This window comes from Caretta caretta, chromosome 1 (genome assembly GCF_965140235.1).
Source record: "Caretta caretta isolate rCarCar2 chromosome 1, rCarCar1.hap1, whole genome shotgun sequence".
In the NCBI taxonomy this organism is placed as follows: domain Eukaryota; kingdom Metazoa; phylum Chordata; order Testudines; family Cheloniidae; genus Caretta; species Caretta caretta.
In genome coordinates this window covers 253,181,181-253,203,911 of record NC_134206.1, presented here as the reverse complement: position 1 = coordinate 253,203,911, position 22,731 = coordinate 253,181,181, and the positions used below count along the sequence as shown (strand labels likewise).

Sequence of the window (22,731 nt, the reverse complement as noted above, 5' to 3'; positions counted from 1 at the left end):
AGTGTGGGATAGGAGGACAGGGCAGGCTTGATGGGGGTGGGCTGAGAGGACTGGGAATGTAGAGATGGGCAGGCTGGGTGGGAAGATGGCTGAGTGAAAAGGGCATGTAGGGACAGGTAGCAGCAAGGAAGAGGTGGTGGTAGAGGATGTGCCCCATTGGGGTAGCATGAAGCAACTGTGGGGAGGAGGAACAGGAACAGACCCTAGGAAGGTGGGCCCAAAGGAATTTGTGCTTGTGACAGAAAACTCATAGAGGGTAGAGAAGAAGATGTGTCTTTGGGCAGGAGGCGGGCCTTGGAGGAATCTTTGCTTGGGACAGGAGTTGCCTCATGGAGGCAGAGAGGCTGTTCCACTTAGAGTTTCATAGCACCAGTAAGAGGGACTGCAAAGGAAGCTCTGCTAGGCCACAGCTGAGCGGGGAGGAGCAGTGTCAGGGAACAAGGGCCTTGAAGGAATCTCAATGAGAAGAGTCCATGGAAGTTGGGGGTGGGAGAGAAATTTCAGCCCATGTCAGGAATAGAATTTGGAAGCTAGGGAAGAAAGAGGATATTGATACACTTTCCCTCTTATGTATCTCCTGGCCCAGAATCCCCATTTGTCTTGCTTGGTTTTGGTTGGGTTTTGGGTTGGGCTTGTAGCTCTGGGAAGCTCCAAACACTGGGCCAGGCCTGAAGGCTGTGGGTCTAAGATGCATAGAGTAAGAGGTTTGGCTTGGCACTCTAGCACTTAGGACCAAGATGGTATATTTGGAAGTAGCAAGCATGCACAAAATCTTTGTGCCCTCTGCAAATTTGCCCTATACAAGTTTCCCCGGTGGGGTCCCTCTGTGACTTCAGGTTGTGCAGCGTGTCAAGTCTGGCCCTACTGCTCCTCGTGGTCTCTTGCTGTTATTGATTGTGTTGTCTCAATTTAGGCTTCACAATGGAAAATCTTGATTTGTACATGAAAAGCCCAATGCATACATAGGTGGTTTCAGTTAAAGGGCCTGACTCTTTGTTACCTTCTCCTTAATGTAGTTATTTGCACCAGTGCAATGTGAGTGCAACGTGGGTGTAAAACATTACACTTGTTCACGTTTGAGGCTCATTTTGCGTTGATGTAAACTACTACCCAAGATTCAGGCCAAGCCTTTTTCTACCAATATGCACATTTTTAGCTGTCTGAGGTTTTCCTGTATATATACTGGGGAGCACAGATAACACTGGTAATAATTTGAAACTGGTGGAAATTTTTAAAATGTTACCACTGTATAGTACTATATATTCTGCCATTCCTTGACCCACCCCAAAACTTTATGGTGCTTGAAGTTTCTGCTGCTGAAGTATAATGAAATGGAGGAAGCAAACCTAATGAATGAATAAAATTAACCTAAACTTTTCTTTCCTTGTCATTTGCACAGTCCGTAGAAATCTGCAAGGTGTTTTGTCAGAATTTATGTGGGCTTTTTAATTAAAAATCCTTGAATTTCTTGCAATGATCATTAATCTGGGGACCACTCCTACGCTATTGAAGTTGCTATTGATTTTAGAGGAACAGGACTGGAATCTGTTTCTGCTCTCTATGTCCTAACTTCTGTATTTCATTATGAGATATTATGATTGATTTGCAATGTGGTAGCACCAAGGAGCCCCGACCATGGACCAAGACCTCATTATGCTAGGTGCTGTACAAACGCAGAACAAAAAGATAGCTCCTGCCCCAAAGAGTTTACAGTCTAGGTAACTTATTAAATCTAAGTATATAATTGAAACTTAGAATATATTAGCTAGGGATATTCAAAGATATTTATTGACTTAAGCGCCTTTACTGTTGCTGGACCAAGTTTTATACATAAACCCTCACATTCTGAAAAGCTGCATCCCAAATCTAATATTTGTCTAATGACACCACTGACATCACTTTTATGTTTCCTTTAAGGCTTGTAGGAAATGCCTCGGATACACAAGTAACATAATATTTAGCTATTTGCAGATGAGATTGTCCTTACAAACATGTGGAATATCAAATTGAGACAAGCTATATTAGTTGAATGTTTCTAGTGTGATGGCCAACAGGGGAAAAAAGGCTAACAATGTTGATATTTAAGAACGTGCAAATAGCCTTTAGAATTAAGCACCTCATTAAGATCAGTGCGGAAAGTTTGCATTACTTTTGGTTTTGGACCACCATTTAGTTCAGTTTACAATGTCAGGGTTTTCCTCACAACCTGGAAGACTGGAAAGTTAGGCCCACATTTTCAGAAGTGACCTCTAATTTTGAATGCCTCAAATTTTAGGTTCACTTTAGACATCGAGGGGCTGACTTTCACAGGAGATGAGCACCGACAATGCAGTTGATATTCAATTGAAATCTGAAGTAACTCTGTGGAACTCAATGGAGCTGCTTTGGATTTACACAAGTGCCCCAATTAGCCCCCAGTATGTTACTTGTTCCTTTGGGCTCAGATTTTCAAGCTACCTGTTAGGGTATGTCTGCACTGCATATTAACCTCTGGCCGAGACTCAGTTTTAAGCCCAAACCCTACTGCCGTTCAAACACAAGGCCTTCTGACTCAAGCCAGAATCCTCTCAGGACTCAGGCCTGTGAACTCCCTTTGGGCTGAGTTCCACTGTGGCACAGATCCAAGCCCACTCATTTCATAGTAAAAAGAAAAGGAGTACTTGTGGCACCTTAGAGACTAACCAATTTATTTGAGCATGAGCTTTCGTGAGCTACAGCTCATTGGTTAGTCTCTAAGGTGCCACAAGTACTCCTTTTCTTTTTGCGAATACAGACTAACACGGCTGCTCCTCTGAAACCTGTCATTTCATAGTGTGGCTGCTGCTCCAGTCTGGGGTCACCATGCTTGTGTCCAGAGAGTCTGCCAATGCTATCCCACAATCCCCTAGGCCTGTGTCTCCTGGCCCTTCTATGCCCATACTTCCCACTTGATTCCCTGTAACCAGAAGCAACCTCCTGGTTCCCATACAACGGCTTGGCATTTAGCCCCTTCTTTTCATGTGGACTCCTCAACTGAAAACAGTTAACCCTATTGTGTGTTAGCTATGGCCAGAACTATGAAGAACCCCTACATCCTGTGCAGTGCTTGCTGGCCAGAGGAACATAGCTGGATTCTAGTAAATCTCTGGTGTGAGGCGAGCAAGACATTTGACTTCAACAAGAGTGCAAGAAATAACTTTGTACACATGATCCTCTCGGAGAGGCTTGCAGCGTTGGGGATCATCTGGAGCACCGATCAATGTGGAGAGCGAGTCCAGCGCCTCAAGACTGACTACTGCTAAACCAGGGATGATTACCAGACCTCAGGGAACTCCGTGTCTACCTGCGCCTTCGATGAGGAATTCAGTCAGGTGCTGGGAGCTACACCAAGCACTGATCCTGCAGTGGTGTATACAATCTGCTGAGCAGGGATGGCACTCTTATAACTCCACAATCACAGGCACCACTGGGGGAGAACCTGTAGCTGCCAGATCAAGCACCCAAGGTAACCCTGGTGCTGACACTGGTCCTTGATCAGGCTGTGCCACCTGAGCAGTGACAACATGTGGTAGGTCTGTGTTCAGAGGACCTGTTTGGGGATGGCATTGAAGATCAGCCTGCATCTGAAGCAGCAGCAGAAGAAGTGCCAGAGCCTGGTATGTTTTGTCCGCTGGATTTGTTGTTGTTCATGTAGGAATTGGATGGATTTCTGGGCTATGCCAAATTACATTGTCCATACAAGCCAGGGTCATAGTGTGCTTCTCCTGAGGGTGAAATCCATGCCACTTCCCTAATGCCCTCCTCCCCCAGACACCACGTGAGATTCAAAATAGATACCAGAAAATGGCGGGGGAGATTAAACAAACAACTCTGATGAATTTTTACTAGATCATGCCTACTGTTAGAAAGATGGGTTGGGGTATTAGATTTATGAGCCTTATATTACATTTTACTTGCAAGAAAGGGAACTTAAAGGTTGGCCATGCGGGACTATCCTGACTTCCTGTATTTTGAATCCAAATAGTACCCGAGGCTGTATTTACTCTACATCTGCCTGTATAAGGGGTCCAAATGGTAGCAGAGAATGTATATAGTCCTGGGCTGCCAATCAGATCTGTGTGGGTATGCAGGGTGCTTATAAGGAGCATGTAACGTGTCTCCAGCCGAATTCAGCACCTTATTGATTTTTACCATGAATTCCACCCATTCCTAGCTGATGATACATGTGAACTTTTCATGATGTAGGAACTCTAGACAGTTGGTTAAATTCCGGGGCAGGGCATATTTGTTAGGGCCGCCTCTGTATCTCATGATCCCCCTCCCTTTGTAGTTGTGCTAGTTGGTTATCAGCCACCTAAAAGTCTTCTTGCCATAGATGGATAGTTCTCCTCCGCTGGCCTGGAACAGAAGGTCAGATTTACACTCTAACACCTCCAGAACAACAATATTCTCCAGAGCTTGCCCTGCCTGAAAGGATTGTAAAACCATAGCTCATAACGACATTTGTGATAGGAAATCCTCACTCCCCAGGAAAAATTGTGGGGACATATACATTATTTTAATTGATTTTGCTATGTGCATCTTCCCAGGATGTGTGTTGGCTTTCAGTTTAGCTTGCAGGACCTACACTGGCCAATGGGGTGTGTGTGTGTGTGTGTGTGTGAATAAAATAAAACCAAATGACAAAAGTTATCATCCTTTGATCTTAGTAGAAATTTATTTTTTCCCCATAGTCAGACAATAATGTGCTCTTTCACTTGCCTTGTCAGGTCCTGCCTCTGTGGGGCAGAGGCAAGGGATCAGGAGCATGGGGGTGCGGACTCTCAACCAATGCACAAGAAGGAAGAAAGTCTCTGATGAACCGATGGCAGACATTTGGTCAAAGCCTATCAGCACTGAGTATCGGAGAGGAAAAGAGAGCTGGAAAGAGAGGCTGTGCAGCACAAGGGGCTGTTCAGTTCCTGGACCATGATCACAAGTTGGGGGAGGAAGAGACAGCACAGCAGAAGGAGCTTTTTGAGAGGTCGCTCAGTCTCCTGGCCACCAGACTGCAGGCTCAAGCTCCAGAGCTAGTGCCACACACTGAATCCCCTCCACACTATCTTGTCCTACAATGTCTGCAGCCTTTGGGCAATTCTTGTGCTCAGTTTGCACACGAGGTTGCACGAGCAGGTTTCATTAATTTTATAAAATGCAACACCATGGTATCCATAAACTGTGTGTTGAGGTACGTGACCAGTTTCTGTAATGTGCATAAGGCTATGATTTTTTCATGGATGTTGCGGGAAGTCACAGAATCCGTGACTTCCCGCGACCTCCGTGACTTCAGCCCATGGCAGCTGGCAGGGGTGGTGGGGGGAACATGGAGTTCCAAGCCCCCAGAGTTCAGAGTGGGCCCTAACAGCTGCCTAGCCACTACAGAAAAGTGTGGGGACCCGGCAGCTGAGCTCTCCATTTGGTCATGGATATTTTTAGTAAAAATCAGGGACAAGTCACAGGCTTCCGTGAATTTTTCTTTATTGTCTGTGAGTTGCCCCTGACTTTTACTAAAAATATCCATGACAAAATCTTAGCCTTAAACATGCATAACAAAATGTATAAAATTTCATCACTGTAATCCAGAAACTGTGCAGTGAGGCACATAAATAGTGCCTGAAATGCATAATAAAATTTCATAAAAATAAAGTCTTCCAAGCTATTGCAGCCCCAGGAATAGTGGAATGAGTGTGGCATAATTACAAATACTATGTCATTCCCTCTCTCCATTGCATTGTGAAGTCCCATTATGAGGGCGCACATATACCTGACTTCTGTTGCACGTGTGAATCCTGCCCTGGTAAATGATTGGTGCACTTTCTGGTTGAGTATACTGGTCCAGCAATCCATCAGTGTCTTGAGTCCACTCCTAGGAAAATGGCTCACTTTTGTCCTCACAGACATTGTGCAGCGCAAAGTAGGCCACAAAAATGCAGCTGGCATCCAAATGGTTTGGAAGGTAGAGATTTCAATCTGCCCCAATGCACATACCATCACTGTCCAACAGCTTCTGTACAGGTAGTTGATCCTTCTTTTATTTCAAGCTCTCTGTGATCAGAGTACAGTTTCATAAGCCCTGGCAAAAGGGGGCTTGTGGAATAACAATGAGGACAGTGACTCCATTTGTAACAATATTTGGTAGGAATAACGTCCCACCTTGTCCATAAAGGTAGAGTCCACTGAAATCAAATGGCAGCTTTGAAACTCCCAACTGTACTGAACAATTAGTTTGTAATGTTAATTTTGTGTAGTTGTATCTGGATATTGCACATTGTATTACCTTAACTTGTTCTGAGAGAAACAAAATGAAACACAAATATTAGAAGCATCATTAAAGATTGCTTTCTAAACAGTGGTCTAAATGATTGTGACAGTAAAAAATATGTTGAATAAGATGAAAGAAAATTGTTGGAAAACTGGTCTAGTTACCAGCTACTCATAGTTTAATTGTCTATGGACTGTTTCTCTTCAAGGGAATGAATCATACATTATAAACATAAAATAATAGGACATTATCATATAGGGTTATGTGAGTTTACTCCATATCATATGATGTGAAAGAAATATACAACAGGGAACGAGATGTGTGGACCGAAAAAAAAAAAAAGCATAATCTTCCCTCCAGGTATAAGTGACTTCAATTCAGATAAGAGGCAGGTCCTTTGAGAATGCTCCCTTTCAGAAATTTCTCTCATATAAAGTATTTTCATCTCAGCTGGGGTCTGAAGGGTAGGCAGTATGCACTAGCTTATCTCCAAACATGTAGCGGTAACAGCATGTGAACAACCCCTGCGGCTAAATCAGATAGTCTGGTGCCAACCCCACTTTCTGTTAAGCTTCTGTGCAGTCTTACAGGGTTGATCTGTTAAGACTCTAAAAGTATAATGGTTTAATATTACAACCATCCTTGATAAACAGTATAACAGCATACTAGTAAGGGAGGGATGTAACCAGACTTAAACACCCAGGAGTCCCTGGGGTTCTAATTTTACTTTTTTACACATCTAGATAATAATAATACTTAACAGCTCTATGCTCCCCCCCCACATCCATAGCTCTCAAAGCACTGTACAAAGGAGGGGTAGAAATCGTTTATCCCAGTTTTACAGATGGGGAAACTGAGGCACAGAATTAAAAGGCTATTAGCATAGTCCTCTTTGAAACAGGACTGCATTGCCACGAACTGGGCACCTTTTGGTTTGCTCCAGCAGTGTTCCCATGGGGCAGTTAGCGGCATAGCTTTGGTGCACTCTGCAGTTCACACCTCCGTTGTCTGCACGGCGGCGCAGTGTGGACAAGCCCCCAGCAGCAGCAGCAGGAGTGCATTTTTTGGATTGATAATCAGTGATATGTTAGTGAGTTCTGAATCTTTACAGTAGAAATTAAGGCTTTAGATCAAGAGGCAATCAGAGATTTCAGATTTTGAAAACAGATGACTCCAGTGTCTGGAGTCTACGGAATAGATAATAGACGGTGATGCTCTTGACCCTACCCACAGGGGCACGTGGAAGGCTTTCAGAGCCAGACTGACTGAACTCCTGTGGACAGTTGACTTAAGAAAGCCACATCTTTAGGGCTTTTGTTTTTCAGGTTTTATTAATTTCATTTTTTGGAGTTCATTTTTAGCAAATTCTGAGGTTTCTGTAGATGTTCCAAAATCAGGGTTTTTCAGGGCTATTCTTTTTGCATATACTGGTAATTAATGTAATCTCTGGAATGTTCCTCTGACGGTGCTTACTCCCATCACTTGTTAGTCAAGGGGTTAAGAGCCAGGTAGTGCGCTGTGATTGATAGATTGCCTCATGGCCAGAGGGGGTGGGGCTAGATAATCAATAGACACTTGGCCCATATAAAGAAGCTGAGGGAACTTGGTGGGGGTGGAGGGACAAACTGCAGAGGAGACAGGTGAGAAACCCACAGAGAGCAGGTCAGGGCAGAAGAGTAGTTAGTTCAGTAGAGAAAGGAGAAGCCAAAGGCCTGAGAACCAAAGGGAGGCTGTGTTAAGTACAAGCTGGGGATAAGCAGCACAAAGGTTCTTGGAGGTAGGAAGCAACTCAGGGAAACAGCAGCATGTTTGAAGAAGCGGACCTAGCTGCTTAATACAGGGTCCATTGGCTGGAATCCAGAGTAGAGGGTGGGCCTAGGTTCCCTTACCAATCCTGACATGCAAGCCCAACAGAAAGAATATTGAACCCAGGGTAGGGCTGAAGACTGACCCCAAAAGATGGTCTGAAGCATCGCCAAAAGTTGGGATAGAAGCTGAAGGCTCTTTCATGTTGGGATATTTTGTGAAGTTTCACATTGGACCTTTTCATTACCCCCGATGAGGAATGAACTTTATGTGACTCTGTGGGAGGGTTGAGCTATGGAAGACCTGGTGAGAGGCAGATGGCCTGCAGCAGGTGATGGAAATAAGGGCATCACAGTCCCCGACACAAGAGGGCGTGACGGGTGACGAGTATACTGCCTTATAGTTCCGAAGTGCATTTTAATGTAGTATTGTTTCAAACAGCTCTACATTAAAGCATATTAGAGAACCTTCATTGCACACCAGCACGGTCTCCACAGACCAATTAATGCACAACATGGTAGTTAGCTTTATAAATCACACCCTGTAGTCTGTTACTGCACTAGGTAGACTAGCCCTTAAATACAAGTAACCATTTTGGGTGCTTTACCGGTGTTTATTGGATAAACACTGATTTCTTTTTGGTATTGAGGGTGTATTATTTGTGTTTTTCAGTTTTAACTGATAAAATCCTACATATCTTGTTTAGGTGTGTTCCATTAACAGGCATTGGCTGGTTCATGCTGGTCACAGCCTAACGTGTTTCTGACCCTGATTCTCCTTTTTGTCCATATTAAATTTGGTATCACCAGGGTGCTGCTGTTGACTGTCTCACTTCCATCCAGTTAAAAACCAACATTTAAAAATAAAAAGATCACCAAGCCTGATTTTTGTAGGCAGGAAAAGAAGAGGTTTCTGTGTTGTGTTTACTTTTGGGAGGTGCTTAGCTTCTATGGTGATGGAGACCATGAGTCATAAGAACGGCCCTACTGGATCAAACCAAAGGTCCATGTAGCTCAGTATCCTGTCTTCCGACAGTGGCTAATGCCAGGTGCCCCAGAGGGAATGAACAGAGCAGGTAATCATCAAGTGATCTAACCCCTGTTGCCCATTCCCAGCTTCTGGCAAACAGAGGCTAGGGACACCATCCCTGCTCATCCTGGCTAATAGCCACTGATGGATCTATCCTCCATGAATTTATCTAAAAGTTCTTTTTTGAACCCTGTTATAGTGTGGCCTTCATAACATTCTCTGGCAAGGAGTTCCACATCTGCAATTTTTGCCACCTCAGTGTTTACCCCTTTCCCCAGATCATTTATGAATATGTTAAATAGGACTGGGCCCAGTACAGACCCCTGGGGAACACTAATATTTACTTCTCTCCATTCTGAAAACTGACTATTTATTCCTACACTTTGTTTCCTATCTTTTAACTTTGCTTACTTTGCTTAAGAGCCTCTGTTGAGGGACCTTGTCAAAGGCTTTCTGAAAATCTAAATACACTATATCCACTGGATCCCCCTTGTCCACATGCTTGTTGACCCCCTCAAAGAATTCTAGTAGATTGGTGAGGCATGATTTCCCTTTACAGAAACCATGTTGACTATTCCCCAACTAATTATGTTCATCTGTGTGTCTGACAATTTTGTTCTTTACTGTAGTTGCAACCAGTTTTTTTCCCAAACATGAATTTTTCACCCCTGCTTCACTGAGAATTATGAAACACAACCAGCGTGGAGTGTCTAGCTTCAGTTATTTTTGAGCCACATGAGAGTGAAAAATAGCACCTGGAACATAAGATATGGGAAGGGTATTTCCCCTTCTTCCCCCACTGCCGCAGTGCATTAGTCAAACTGCTGAGCCAATTTTGCTAAAACTTTAAAAAAACAAACCAACTTTTGGGCTGAGACTATCAAGTGAACTAGTCACACCAGAATTTGAATTTGGCCCCTTTTTCTATTGATTAAATTATCAATAGTCATTGATTTTAATTTAACAAATGCGTTTGTTATTCCAAACCATTTGACAGATGGTTCCACGTAGCTGTATTTCAATTTATAGATTGCCTACGAGCTCATCACCATGACTTGTGCTGAGTGTTCACTGTCAGTGATTTGTCTCCCAAACCCACTAGGAGTTGTCGGGATGTGATCATTGCTGGCACAAATATTTGTGCGTGTGCTGTGTTGATAGGCCCAGAGGTTTGGATTTGAATCCCAGATTTCACACCGTGTCATGGTGTGGTGCAGGCAGGAACAAGGAACACACAGAAGCACATGCGGGTTCAGTAAGAGTAAGTGATTTATTTGTGCTATCCGGGACATGTGACATCAGTGTCAGAACCACTTCTGGGTGCAGAGAGACCTCCAATATTAACACGTTCAGTGCCTACCATCATAAGTTCATCCATTCACATGAATATTTGGAATACTCTCTGCAAACATTCTCGTGCACAGGCATTCACTTGCACGGATATTTGTTGAAAGTGAATAAAAGGGCTTAGCAACCACCGGTGAAACATGGTGTTTTTTTTAAAATTCAAATAAATCTTTGGTGAGTATTTGTGGTCTCCCCCCCCCCACACACACAATATTTGACTTGTTGAGACTAAGCTCAGACCAAGTATAGAACATTTCATCTCCAAAAAATCTTTTTTTCTTTAAAGTTATGAGGAAATAAAAAGGGTGGTTAGACTAAAAAATGGAACTCAGCCTTAACACAGTGTCTACAACAAACATTCTAAAAATGGCTCAGGTACGTGACTCAATTTTTCCAAGAAAATAAATGGACAAAATAGCAGCATTAATTATGGATGTGGCCTAATTTATTAGGTAAAGTTCAAAAATAGTAAAATATATACATAAAACAAATGACTACACATATATCTGAAGTAGTGAACCATATAACATACAGTGATGTAGCACAGGGAGAAACATGCAGTAAGTTTTTCCAAGTTTTTTTCACTTGAGATATCTGTATATGAAGGTATATTTTCTTTCAAAAGAACAGGCTAAATAGCCTATTAATGCTGTACTTGTAATATTAGTACAAACCCTTTCAAGACAGATTACAGTATTTTGATTCGTTACTCATCAGTATGTATAATTATCGTTTAACAATATTATGAAGGGCTGATGAAGAGAAGCAGGTGTTTAAACATGCAGTGCCAGTAGGTTTGACACAGCGTCTCATTCTCTTTATGTGTACTTTTAAAAGACATCTATTGAAGGAGTGAAAACAATGGGGCACTGCACAATGGTAAGTGTTTGCTTAAAAAACCCTCCATATGGTAGATATTTAGTTAATTTTTAGATCACTTTAAAAAAAATTAACAAGGATGTTTTTATAATAGTAATATTTACATCAAGAGAAAAGGGAGGAATGTATGTTAGACTTATAGATAGTCAGGAATTGCGATACTCAGATGGACTTTATACCTACAACATACCTTTGGCCATCAGTATAACTAAATAACTTGTAACTTGAAAAAGGACAATGTGGTGTTTAGTTACCAAATAAATTTCTCTCAGAATGACTGATTGACAGGCTGTGCCAAATATCATTCCAGTCCTCTAATACCCAGATGTTCTACTGACCTGCAAACCTTTAAGCACAAGTAACTTGTCTCACACAAATAGTTTAATTGAATGTTGTGGGACTACTCACATGAGCAAAGTTAATTGGGTGCATAAATGTTCGAAAGATCAGGGCCATTAGGAGTATGCTGATAATTGTGTTACAAATGCCTAAGAGTAAAAAGAAAATTTTTTTAACTTATGCAGGTAATTATTTCTGTGATGTGGCAACAGTGCTATGGACCAATGTGCAAGTCCTCATCTTTCTATAGACAAAGTAGTAACCAATCCAGAAACAGGGTTCTTATGTCTAGTCTCTCCTCCTTCTCTGTGTGTAGGTATGTTTCCCTCTTGAGAACTTCCAGATCCAGATTTAAAAACTGTATTTGGCCTATATTTCCTAGTTACTTTGCTTGATCCTGCCTGCCTACAATGATATCCTGGTAAGGTGTTCATTCTGGTATTGTTCCATCACAGAACACAATTAGGGAAGAGAAAAGCATCTGCTTTTTTGTGATAGAGCAACATCATTATGAATGAATAGGTTTGACTAGCAGTGATGGTATCCAGGGAGGGAAGGAGTCAGTGGTGGATTTAGAGTAAGTGGGCAGCTGTGTGCAGCTTCATTTTTGGGGCTCCCCCCCAACCCAGGACCCAGCCAAGAAAAAGAATATTCTCTCTTCTCTTCCCCCCAACCCTGTTTTTCATTTTTTTCTTCATCCTTCTCCTATATTATAAGTAATAGGAAGTAAATGAAAATAAAGTGAGGTACTTCAATTGCGGAAGGGGGTGGGGGTGTGGGGGTCAGGCTCTGGGAGGGAGTTTGGGTGCTGGGTGCAGGCTCTGGGCTGGGGCAGGGTGTGGGCATGTGGGAGGGGGTGAGGGGGGCAGGATCTGAGAGGAAGTTTAGGTGTGGGGTGCGGGCTCTGGGCTGGGGCAGGGGGTTGGGGTGCAGGAGGGGTCAGGGGGGCAGCACTTACCTTGGGTGGCATGTCTCCCAAAGCGATTGGCACGCCCCTCTGGCAATGTCTCCTAGGTGGGTGCGGGGACAGGGGCTCTCTGTGCACTGCTGCACACAGGTACCGACCCCGCAGCTCCCATTGGCTGCAGTTCCTGGGAGCACCCTAGCAGCAGTCCTGGGAGCCAGCTGCACCGGCCACTGCTCGGGCGGTCCCTGGCAGCTGGCTCTAGGGACCATACAAGCAGCGGCCAGTGTGGCAGGTCCCGGGGACTGCCCAAGCAACAGTCCTGGGGGTGACCCTGGGGGTAGTTGCACCGGCTGCTGCTCAGGAGCTCCAGGCATCTAGCTCTTGGGACTGCTGGAAAAGTGGCCGATGTGGCTGGCTCTGGCGAGGGCCTGAGCAGCAATCCAGGGAACCTGGAGGACGTCCAGAGAGCAGTCCCCAAGGAGCAGTGGCTGGGGGGCAGTCAACCCCTAGCACTGGAGCAGGACCCCTGACCAGCAGGGGCGCCCCGGAGCAGCAGGGCCCTGGAAGTAGAGATTTAGTCAGGGGTATTTTTGGTAAGAGTCATGGACACATCGGGGCCTTGAATTTTTATTTATTGCCCGTGGCCTGTCCATGACTCTTACCAAAAATACCCATGACTAAATCTTAGCCTTAATTATTATTAACAGTCATAGTGTGATTATTTTGGGGAGGGTTATTATCAACTTTATTTAAACTAAAAAAATATTTTTTTTCTGTACATCTCTTTCTATATGACTCATTAAAAAAAAGTGTTAATTAAATTTGAGACTGAACTCCTTGGGGGAGAACTGTATGTCTCCTTCTCTGTGGTTTTATCCACATTCTGCCATGTATTTTGTGTTATGGCAGTCTCTGATGATGGCCCAGCACATGTTGTTCAATTTAAGAACACTTTCACTGCAGATTTGTCAAAATACAAAGAAGGTACCAATGTGAGATTTCTAAAGATAGCTACAGCACTCGACCCAAGATTTAAGAATCTGAAGTGCCTTCCAAAATCTAAGATGGATGAGGTGTTGAACATGCTGTCAGAAGTCTTAAAAAAGCAACACTACAATGCAAAAACTACAGAACCTGAAGCACCACAAAAAGAAAATCAACCTTCTGTTGGTGGCATCTGACTCAGATGATGAAAATGAATGTGCATCAGTCTGCACTGCTTTGAATCATTATCGAGCAGAACCCGTTAATAGCATGGAAGCATGTCCTCTGGAATGGTAGTTGAAACATGAGGGGGCATAGAAATATTTACCATATCTGGCACGTAAATACTAAGGTTGTCAGTTAGTCGCAGTTAACTCGCGATTAACTAAAAAAATTAATCACAATTAATCGCAGTTTTAATTGTACTGTTCAACAATAGCATACCAATTGAAATTTATTAAATACTTTGAATGTTTTTCTACATTTTCATATATATTGTATTCTATGTTGTAACTGAAATAAGTGTACAAAAACAAAGCAATTTAAAACTTCAGAGCCTACAAGTCCACTCAGTCCTCCTTTTTGTTCAGTCAATTGCTAAGACAAAGAAGTTTATTTACATTTGCAGGAGGTAATGCTACCAGCTTCTTGTTTACAATGTCACCTGCAAGTGAGAGTAGGCATTCGCATGGCCCTGTTGTAGCTGGTGTCACAAGATATTTAGGTGCCAGATGTGCTAAAGATTCATCTGTCCCTTCGTGCTTCAACCTCCATTCCAGGGCACATGTGTCCGTGCTGATGACAGGTTCTGCTTGATAACAATCCAAAGCAGTGTGGACCGATGCATGTTCATTTTCATTATCTGAGTCAGAGGCCACTAGCAGAAGGTTGGTTTTCTTTTTTGGTGGTTCAAGTTCTGTAGTTTTCGCATTGGAGTGTTGCTCTTTTAAGACTTCTGAAAGCATGCTCCACACCCCGTCCCAATCAGATTTTGGAAGGCACTTGAGATTCTTAAATCTTGGGTCAAGTGCTGTAGCTATCTTTAGAAATCTCACATTGGTACCTTCTCTGCGTTTTGTCAGATCTGCAGTGAAAGTGTTCTTAAAATGAACCACATGTGCTGGGTCATCATCTGAGATTGCTATAACATGAAATATATGGCAGAATGTGGGTAAAACAGCAGGGGACATACAATTCTCCCCCAAGGAGTTCAGTCACAAATTTAATTAACACATTATTTTTTTAATGAGGGTCATCAGCGTGGAAGCATGTCCTCTGGAATGATGTCTGAAGCACAAAGGGACAAACGAATGTTTAGCATATCTGGCACGTAAATACCTTGCAATGCCGGCTACAAAAGTAGGAGCATTGCCAGCAGATTGAGAGAAGTGATTATTCCCCTCTATTCGGCACTGCTGAGGCCAAATCTGGAGTATTGTGTCCGGTTTTGGGCCCCCCACTGCAGAAAGGATGTGGACAAATTGGAGAGAGTCCAGCGGAGGGCAATGAAAATGATTAGGGGGCTGGGGTACATGATTTATGAGGAGAGGCTGAGGGAAATGGGCTTATTTAGTCTGCAGAAGAGAAGAGTGAGGGGGGATTTGATAGCAGCCTTCAGCTACCTGAAGGAGGGTTCCAAAGAGGATGGAGCTAGGCTGTTCTCAGTGGTGGCAGATGACAGAACAAGGATCAATGGTTTCAAGTTGCAGTGGGGAGGTCCAGGTTGGATATTAGGAAAAACTATTTCATTAGGAGGGTGGAATGGGTCACCTAGGGAGGTGGTGGAAACTCCATCCTTAGAGGTTTTTAAGACCCAGCTTGACAAAGCCCTGGCTGGGATGATTTAGTCAGGGTTGGTCCTGCTTTGAGCAGGGGGTTGGACTAGATGACCTCCTGAGGTCTCTTCCAACCCTAATTGTCTATGATTCTAAGAAGAGGGTAGCATAATCTCCTGTAAATGTAAACAAACTTCTTTGCTGAACGATTGGCTGAACAAGAAGTAGGACGGAGTGGATTTGCAGGCTCTAAAATTTTAAATTGTTTTATTTTTGAATGCAGTTTATTTTGTACATAATTCTATATTTGTAAGTTCAACTTTCATGATAAAGAGATTGTACTGCAGTACTTCTATTAGGTGAATTGCGAAATACTATTTATTTTGTTTTTTTACAGGGCAAATACTTGTATCAAAAATAAATATTAAATGAGCACTATATACTTTGTATTATGTGTTGTAATTGAAATTAATATTTTGAAAATTTAGAAAACATCCAAAAATATTTAAATAAATGGTATTCTATTATTGTTGTTTAACAGTGCGATTAATTGCACAATTAATCATGATTAATTTTTTTAATTGCTTGACAGCCCAAGTAAATACCTTGCAACACTGGCTACAAAAGTGCCACATGAACACATGTTCTCACTTTCAGATGACATTGTAAATAAGAAGCGGGCAGCATTATCTCCCGTAAATGTAAACAAACTTGCTTGTCATAGCGATTGGCTGAACAAAAAGTAGGGTAGAGTGGACTTGTGGAATCTAAAGTTTTACATTGTTTTATTTTTGAGTGCAGTTATGTAAAAAAAACCCTACAGTTGCGAGTTGCACTTTCACGATAAAGAGATTGCACTATCGTACTTGTATGAGGTGAATTGAAAAATATGATTTTTTAATTTTTTACTGTGCAAATATTTGTAATAAAAATAATATAAAATGAGCACTGTACACTTTGTATTCTGTGTTGTAATGGAAATCAATTATTTGAAAATGTAGAAAAACGATCAAAATATTTAAATAAATGGTATTGTACTCTTGTTTAACAGTATGATTAAAACTAATTTTTTTTTTAAATCTTGTGATTAATCGCGATTAATTTTTTAAATAGTTTGACAGCCCTAGTGTAGACTAATAATCATAATAGATCATTCTGGCCTTAAAATCTGTGAATAAAAAATAAACACAAGGCAGTATTTAATGATTATTTCTCTTTTTTCGCTTCTCATCTGCAGGTTTTTCTTAATTCTTGTGTGGTATTGTATTACTTATAAAAACTGTCTCTTTGAAGTAACTAACTTAGGTTACACCTTAATACTACCTTCCCTGTTTATTGCTAATTTCCAGTAGACACACACATTTGCACTAATCCAAATGTTATAATTACATTCAATAAAGTCACGGTGACAAGGTATTTCTGAATTCCTTCCTGCAAAAGAGATCTTAATTTCATAATCATTTTTGTATATCATTGGTTTATAGCCTGGAATTGTTATATAAATGGTGCACAAAAGGCGGATTATTTTTTCATCTGTAGTTCATCTTCTTTAGTTCACAGTATGCTTGTATTGCATAACTTGAATAAAAAAGCTTTTATTTCCCTTTAGTTTTGTCCTCTACTTTTGATTGGCTAATAATTTATTATCCAAAAATTGTATTTGACTTTTTGGATAATACTTATTGAAGCCCATATTCTACAAAATCCATAAGCATGTGCTTAACCTTCAAGCATGTGAGTAGTATGGGACGGTTCACATGGTTAAATTTAAACATGTGCACGAGCGTTTTGCTGAATCAGGGCCTGAGTGAAAATCTTCTGAGTACCAGTTCAGAGACCAGTTCTCAGCTACTGATATTGTATTTTCATTTCATGTGTAGGTTCCATCTCTTACTATTAAATATTAGTAAACTAGGGTCCTATCCTGTGAGATGCTCAGCGCCTGTGATTCTAAGTGTTAGAATGGATGACTGCTAACAAACAGGCCCCAACACTGTATTTTACTTGGTAATATAGCTGATGGAAAAAGAGCAGAAACTTTCCACACATTTTTTCACAAAAACTTTCATTGAAAGTCAAAACAAGTTCATCACCTTTACTTCACACATGTATTCATCTGTTTGTGTTCTAAGCTGTGAATTATTTCCTATTGCAGATGGCTCCAAATGTCTTTTTCAGATTGCTTTTTTTCTCTCTACATGTAGCTGTTTAGCTTTCATCTCTACTGTGCATTTCACCTAATCGACCATTTTGCCTGTTGTAAAGTGCTATATAGAATTTGCATAGAGAGGTGGTTGTGTAAATGTCAATTCTTTTAAAGGCAGTATTTGGTTTGTGGAAGTATTTGGCTTGTGGACAAATACAGATGGTCAGAGTTGACTTTGTCAAATTAATTTGTCATAAGGCTCGCCAGGTGGTTGATTCATATACCTAGGCGGATCTCTACTTTGTGTATCTCCTAAAGTCTACAGGAGACTGGCTCCCCTCCTAAGAGTGTAGAAGATACGCATTAGTGAGATTCTTCTTCTGCAGATCTTAGGACATCAGGAGGAAGGGGGAGAATTGCCCCCTCCCCCAGTTTTATTCACTACCCAGAATTGTGTTATGATTATTTTAAAACTAAGGAAATTCTCACACATACAAAAATGTGTTTAAGTGTAGTTAAGGTTGCAATAACTGTCAGTGACATGAGCTCACTCCCCTTGCCCACTTTTACACATACACACTCTCTCCTCCCTTCTTCCCAGTCAAGACTGTACACCAAATAGTGAAGAAAAGTTAGTTGACATTGTTTCTGTTTTTCATTGAAGTTTGAAATTTCAGTGAAAATGTGCATGTAAATTTTCAACTAGCCACTAGGTTAAATTCCATCAGGTATTTCCCTGTGGAGTAGCCATGACTCTATAGTACCCCACCAAAGCCTACAGGGACCTAAGCACATGGTGTTCACAAGAGGTTCAATTTGAGGATGCTGCTGCTTCTGTTACTTAGGATCCTCTTTGCTCATTTCAGTGTCATGCTTTCTGGTTCCTATTGACCAACATTTGCCAATTCTATCTGCTCCTATAAGCAGAAGGGTTGTTAAGGCCATAAGTGTGAACGAACCTCTCTCATATCCCTATTAACTACTTCATAAAACGTCTTTTTATAAAACATAACATTTGTCAGGGTAACAATGCTCCTGCATTGTTTAATGAACATGTCATCATATTAGTTTCCAATACCTAGAAACAGAGCTGCAACTTTTGGTCTGAAATATGATTTTGTCAGTTTGTTAAAAAAACGTAGGGTCCAATTCTGCACGATGGGGAACATAGTGAAGTCAATGGACGCTGAAGGCATTCAGCACAGCAAAAAAAATGGATCTTAAAGGCAAGTTCTGCAGTCAATACTACGGCAAGATGACTCCCATTAAGGTCATTGTGAGTTTTGTTTAAGTAAGAATGGCAAGACTGGGATCTTAGTGTTACTTTAATATGGCTTTTGTGTGTTGATAAAAATGCAACTTCTCATACAAGTTGCATGAGAATTGATATTTAACTTTTTGGCCTCTAAGAAATTATACTTTGACATTAAGTTTAACTTTCCTGGCTAATGAAATTATCTTGATGGAACAGCCCAAGTAAATAATAAATACAGTAATTCTTCTTTGCCTATTGTGTGCTTCTACTATTCATAATTTTTAGGACCACAGATATTAGATACACTTACGTAAGACTTAACGAACAGTAATTATCTTTTGGCTAAAGAAAAAGCCCAAACAAATGCTAAGCTGCATTATCGCTTGGCTTCTGACATGAGCTGATAATCAGATTTTCTTGCTTAAATCCATGGTGCTTGAACAATGCTACCCACTGTCTGTCCTTCCTGATATTACCCTTAATTAGAAAGAACAGAAACACAAATCTGAATTATTTCAAAATCTGGTTTCCATGGTCAGTGGTTGGAAGGGCTTAACTTTATTACAAATAAACCTGGCTTTATTGACTAATGAAATCTGAAATACTAGGCCTGTAATAGTATGGTGTTTACATACTGAAAAATCTTGTGTGGGCAAAGTGTTTCGTAATAAATCTTTAAGTAATTGAATTATGATTACTTCACCCAAAAAAATAAAACCAGAAAATCAGCATCTTAGGAAGTTCTGTACCACAGTTCAGATCTTTAATATGTGGACCTATTTTACAAGCAAGAAGACTGTGTTCATGGCATAGTTTATTTTTTACTCACTATGTCAGACTTTGAAGATAGCTTTATTGCATTTTGAGGATGTCTCTTTTCTCCCATGTGTCTTTCGTATTTCCTTTTTTTAAAACCCCACTTGCATGTATTGGTTCCTTATTTTCAAAGCACATAAGGACAATTACTAAATCATTATTCTTTGGACATGGGCATGGGAGATATATGCATTTGGGGTTTGTGAGGCTAGGGACTTGGAGCAGTTTACAATGTTAGCCAAGTAGTATTATCCTCCTTTTACTGATAGGAAAATTGAGGTACGGGCCCATTAAGTGATTTGCCCAATGGCATACAAGAAGCCAGCGGCAAAGATAAGAATAGAGCCCAAGTCTGATTCCAAGTCCTGTACTCTAACCATTACCAAATGATGCCTTCCTCAGAGGATACCTTCTCAGGAGTGGACAAGACTTGATTTATATGTCCACATTGTGTCTTTCATTTCAATAATGTTTGTTACAGCAGATTCTCAATTGTTGGGTACACACTCGTTTTAATGAATGCAGTCTAATAAATTTCACCATTAATATATATATATATATATATATATATATATATATATATATATATATAGTTCTTTCAGCCTAATAAGTCATTTGCTCAGTTATTTGATTGAATATCATTACTCCTAGATTAACCAATTCCTCCCCAAATCTCACTTACTGTTTCAGGTTCATGTTCCTTGCACAGTGAATACTTTTCTATCCATTTTGATGAAAAAAGTAATCAGATCTGTTAGTACAATAAGAAAATAGGAGGTTTTTAAATGTGTCATCTCCTCTGGCTGGGTTTTGCTAAATGAAGTCTTAAATGCAGTGGTAAGGTGCAGCAAAACAGGAAAGGAAGCCCACTGGTTTTGTTGATTAGCATCAAGGCCGGGTACTGATGTTCTATAGGGAAGTGATAGCATCATCTTGTGGGAAGAGAATAGTAACAAGGAGGATAAATGTACCTGAAAGGACTTCATGTCTGAAAGCAGGCCAATAGCCAGCCAAATAAGTGTGTGTATGTATGCACAATAGGGGCATTATAATAATTGGGCCTACAAATTTACCCCAATTGTGATCTCAGTTGTAAAGTTCATAAATTCTCATGATAACCTATAACAACAAACGTTGACGGGAAAAGGTCCAAAATGGCAACAGACTGAATTAGTCTAAACAAAAAGTCCTCCTGATATAACACAGACTGTGTTGTGATCATGCCTAGTAAGCAAGAAAACTGTGGAACCAGAAATCGGTGAACCAAAATTGGTCAGAAACTAGGCCTAACTGGTGGACAAAATAATGATGGGATGGGCAATTCTGTTCAGCACACCCCTTTGTGGGTCCTTGAGGAAGGAGACTTTGGGGAGAAAAATTGGCTACTGGAACAAGTTTTCATCATGGCTGCCACCCCAGTCATCTCATGGGATGTCAGACTTTCTTCATCCTGATCCTAAAAGATGTCCTGACCAACCAGGCCAAAGAGAGTCTTTTTAGGAAACAGGATCTGACTTTAACAGCAGCAACAATGACAGCTCCAGCCCATCTCAACTGACGACTTCGCTTTTCCTTCAAATGAACAGTTATCTTTGACACCAGCTAAAAGACTGTCAAGCCAGAGGTATTTTTCTTCCAAAGATTCGCTCCAGCTAAAGGGAAAGGGGGGATGCTGTTAAAATGAAATCCTTTCTTAATACTTTGCATTTCAAATGCTTTAACTGTTTTCCCCTTCTTTTCTGTATCTTTAATAAAAAGTTAAAAGGCTGTTTAATGGTGTCCTTGCCATGGTACTAAGCAGGTTAAGGTCTCTGAATACCAAATCCTGAACCTTGTTTAACACTGTTTAATGTTGGACAGTGACTGGGTTGTGTTAACACCATTAGAATCTATCTGCTATCTAAATTTAGTACAACAGGGGACCACCCTTGTGTTTCCAACCTCTGTCCCCACTATGGAAAGCCAGAAGGGGAGAGGGAACTGACCAGCCCATTCTGTTGACTAAATATTCTGGCTGAGGAAGAAGAAGCAGGTGGAAACATTTCCGTTTTCCTCTGGATGGGAGGAAGATGAGGAGAGGAAGATGACTTTACCCTCCCACTAGGGAAGAGGAACCAGCGGCGGGTGGGGGGAAGCCGATCATCCTGCAGAGAAAGGCAAATAGTCGACTTGCAGCCTAGGTGATTCTCCTCCCATCAGGTGCTGGTGTGGAAAAATTATAAACTGAAAAATTGGGGGGAGAGAGGGGATTTTTTCTTCTTTTCTAGTTTGGTCAAAAAAGAGACAATTTTTCAATGAAAAAAATACATTTTCCCATTGAATAGCCTCTCTTACTTTGCAGTGCTGGTAATTTAGCATCTGTAGAGCAGTAAAAGTGTGCTCAGTGCTTTAAAGCCTCCTCACTCTCACTTCTGAAGTATTTAGCAGGCATAAATGCCTGCCCAGTTTACGCTGTTGTGGTGATCTTTCAGCAGGGCATGGTTTTGGAGCCACCCCAAAAAATCAAGAGAAAAAGACGTCCCAAATAATAATTAAATACAAGTGAACAAGCCAACCCTTTTCCCCAATACATCACACTTGTTTTATAATCTCATATTTAGCATTTGTTAATGTATCAGGGTACATGCAAAACTTGCACCAGGATCTGGAGGTTTTGTTTTCGTTTCTTTCTTTCTTTCCTAGCAATAAATAAATAAATAAAATCAATAATTTATGGCTTCACTAGGTGCTTTACTTATAATAAACAGTTATAAAGAAGCCAGCAAGAAAACCACAGTGATCTTGGCAAACTAACCATTGAAAAGTACAGGTGCTAGGAGTGTGTATGGGGCTAAAGCAAACACTTAAAAAAAAAATCAAAAGAAGGTGCCTTTCATTCTGAGAAATGTATTTAAGTATTTGCAATCCACAACCGATAGCACGTAACGCCACTTTGCTTTATTCCTTGACAAAGGGAATAGCTTGTGGTAACAAGCAGATGCTTGAATGGTCTGGGTAGCATGAGATGTACCATCAGTCAAGAAAATCAATATTTACTGTTCTAGTATCTTTGTGGTGTGGGAGTCTGCCTTGTTTAAAAAGAGGATTGTGTATAATATACAAGGCCTGGCTTTTAGTTAATCAAGAGAGAAGTGTTATTGAAAAGGGCGCATTCTTTACAATGAGTCA

At 41.1% G+C, this 22,731-nt stretch overlaps 1 protein-coding gene across 2 annotated transcripts in view; it reads left to right on the top strand.

Annotated features, from left to right (window-relative positions):
* C1H12orf42 (chromosome 1 C12orf42 homolog) overlaps positions 1–22,731 on the top strand; it is a 253,372-nt gene that overhangs the window by 31,452 nt on the left and 199,189 nt on the right. The window contains exon 2 of one of the 2 annotated variants that reach the window (XR_007354013.2): positions 4,749–6,365. The exons of the other annotated variant lie outside the window; for it this stretch is intronic. The gene's annotated coding sequence lies outside the window, so the exon portion shown is untranslated. Of the gene's footprint in view, positions 1–4,748; positions 6,366–22,731 lie in introns of those variants that run through there. 2 annotated transcript variants of the gene reach the window in all.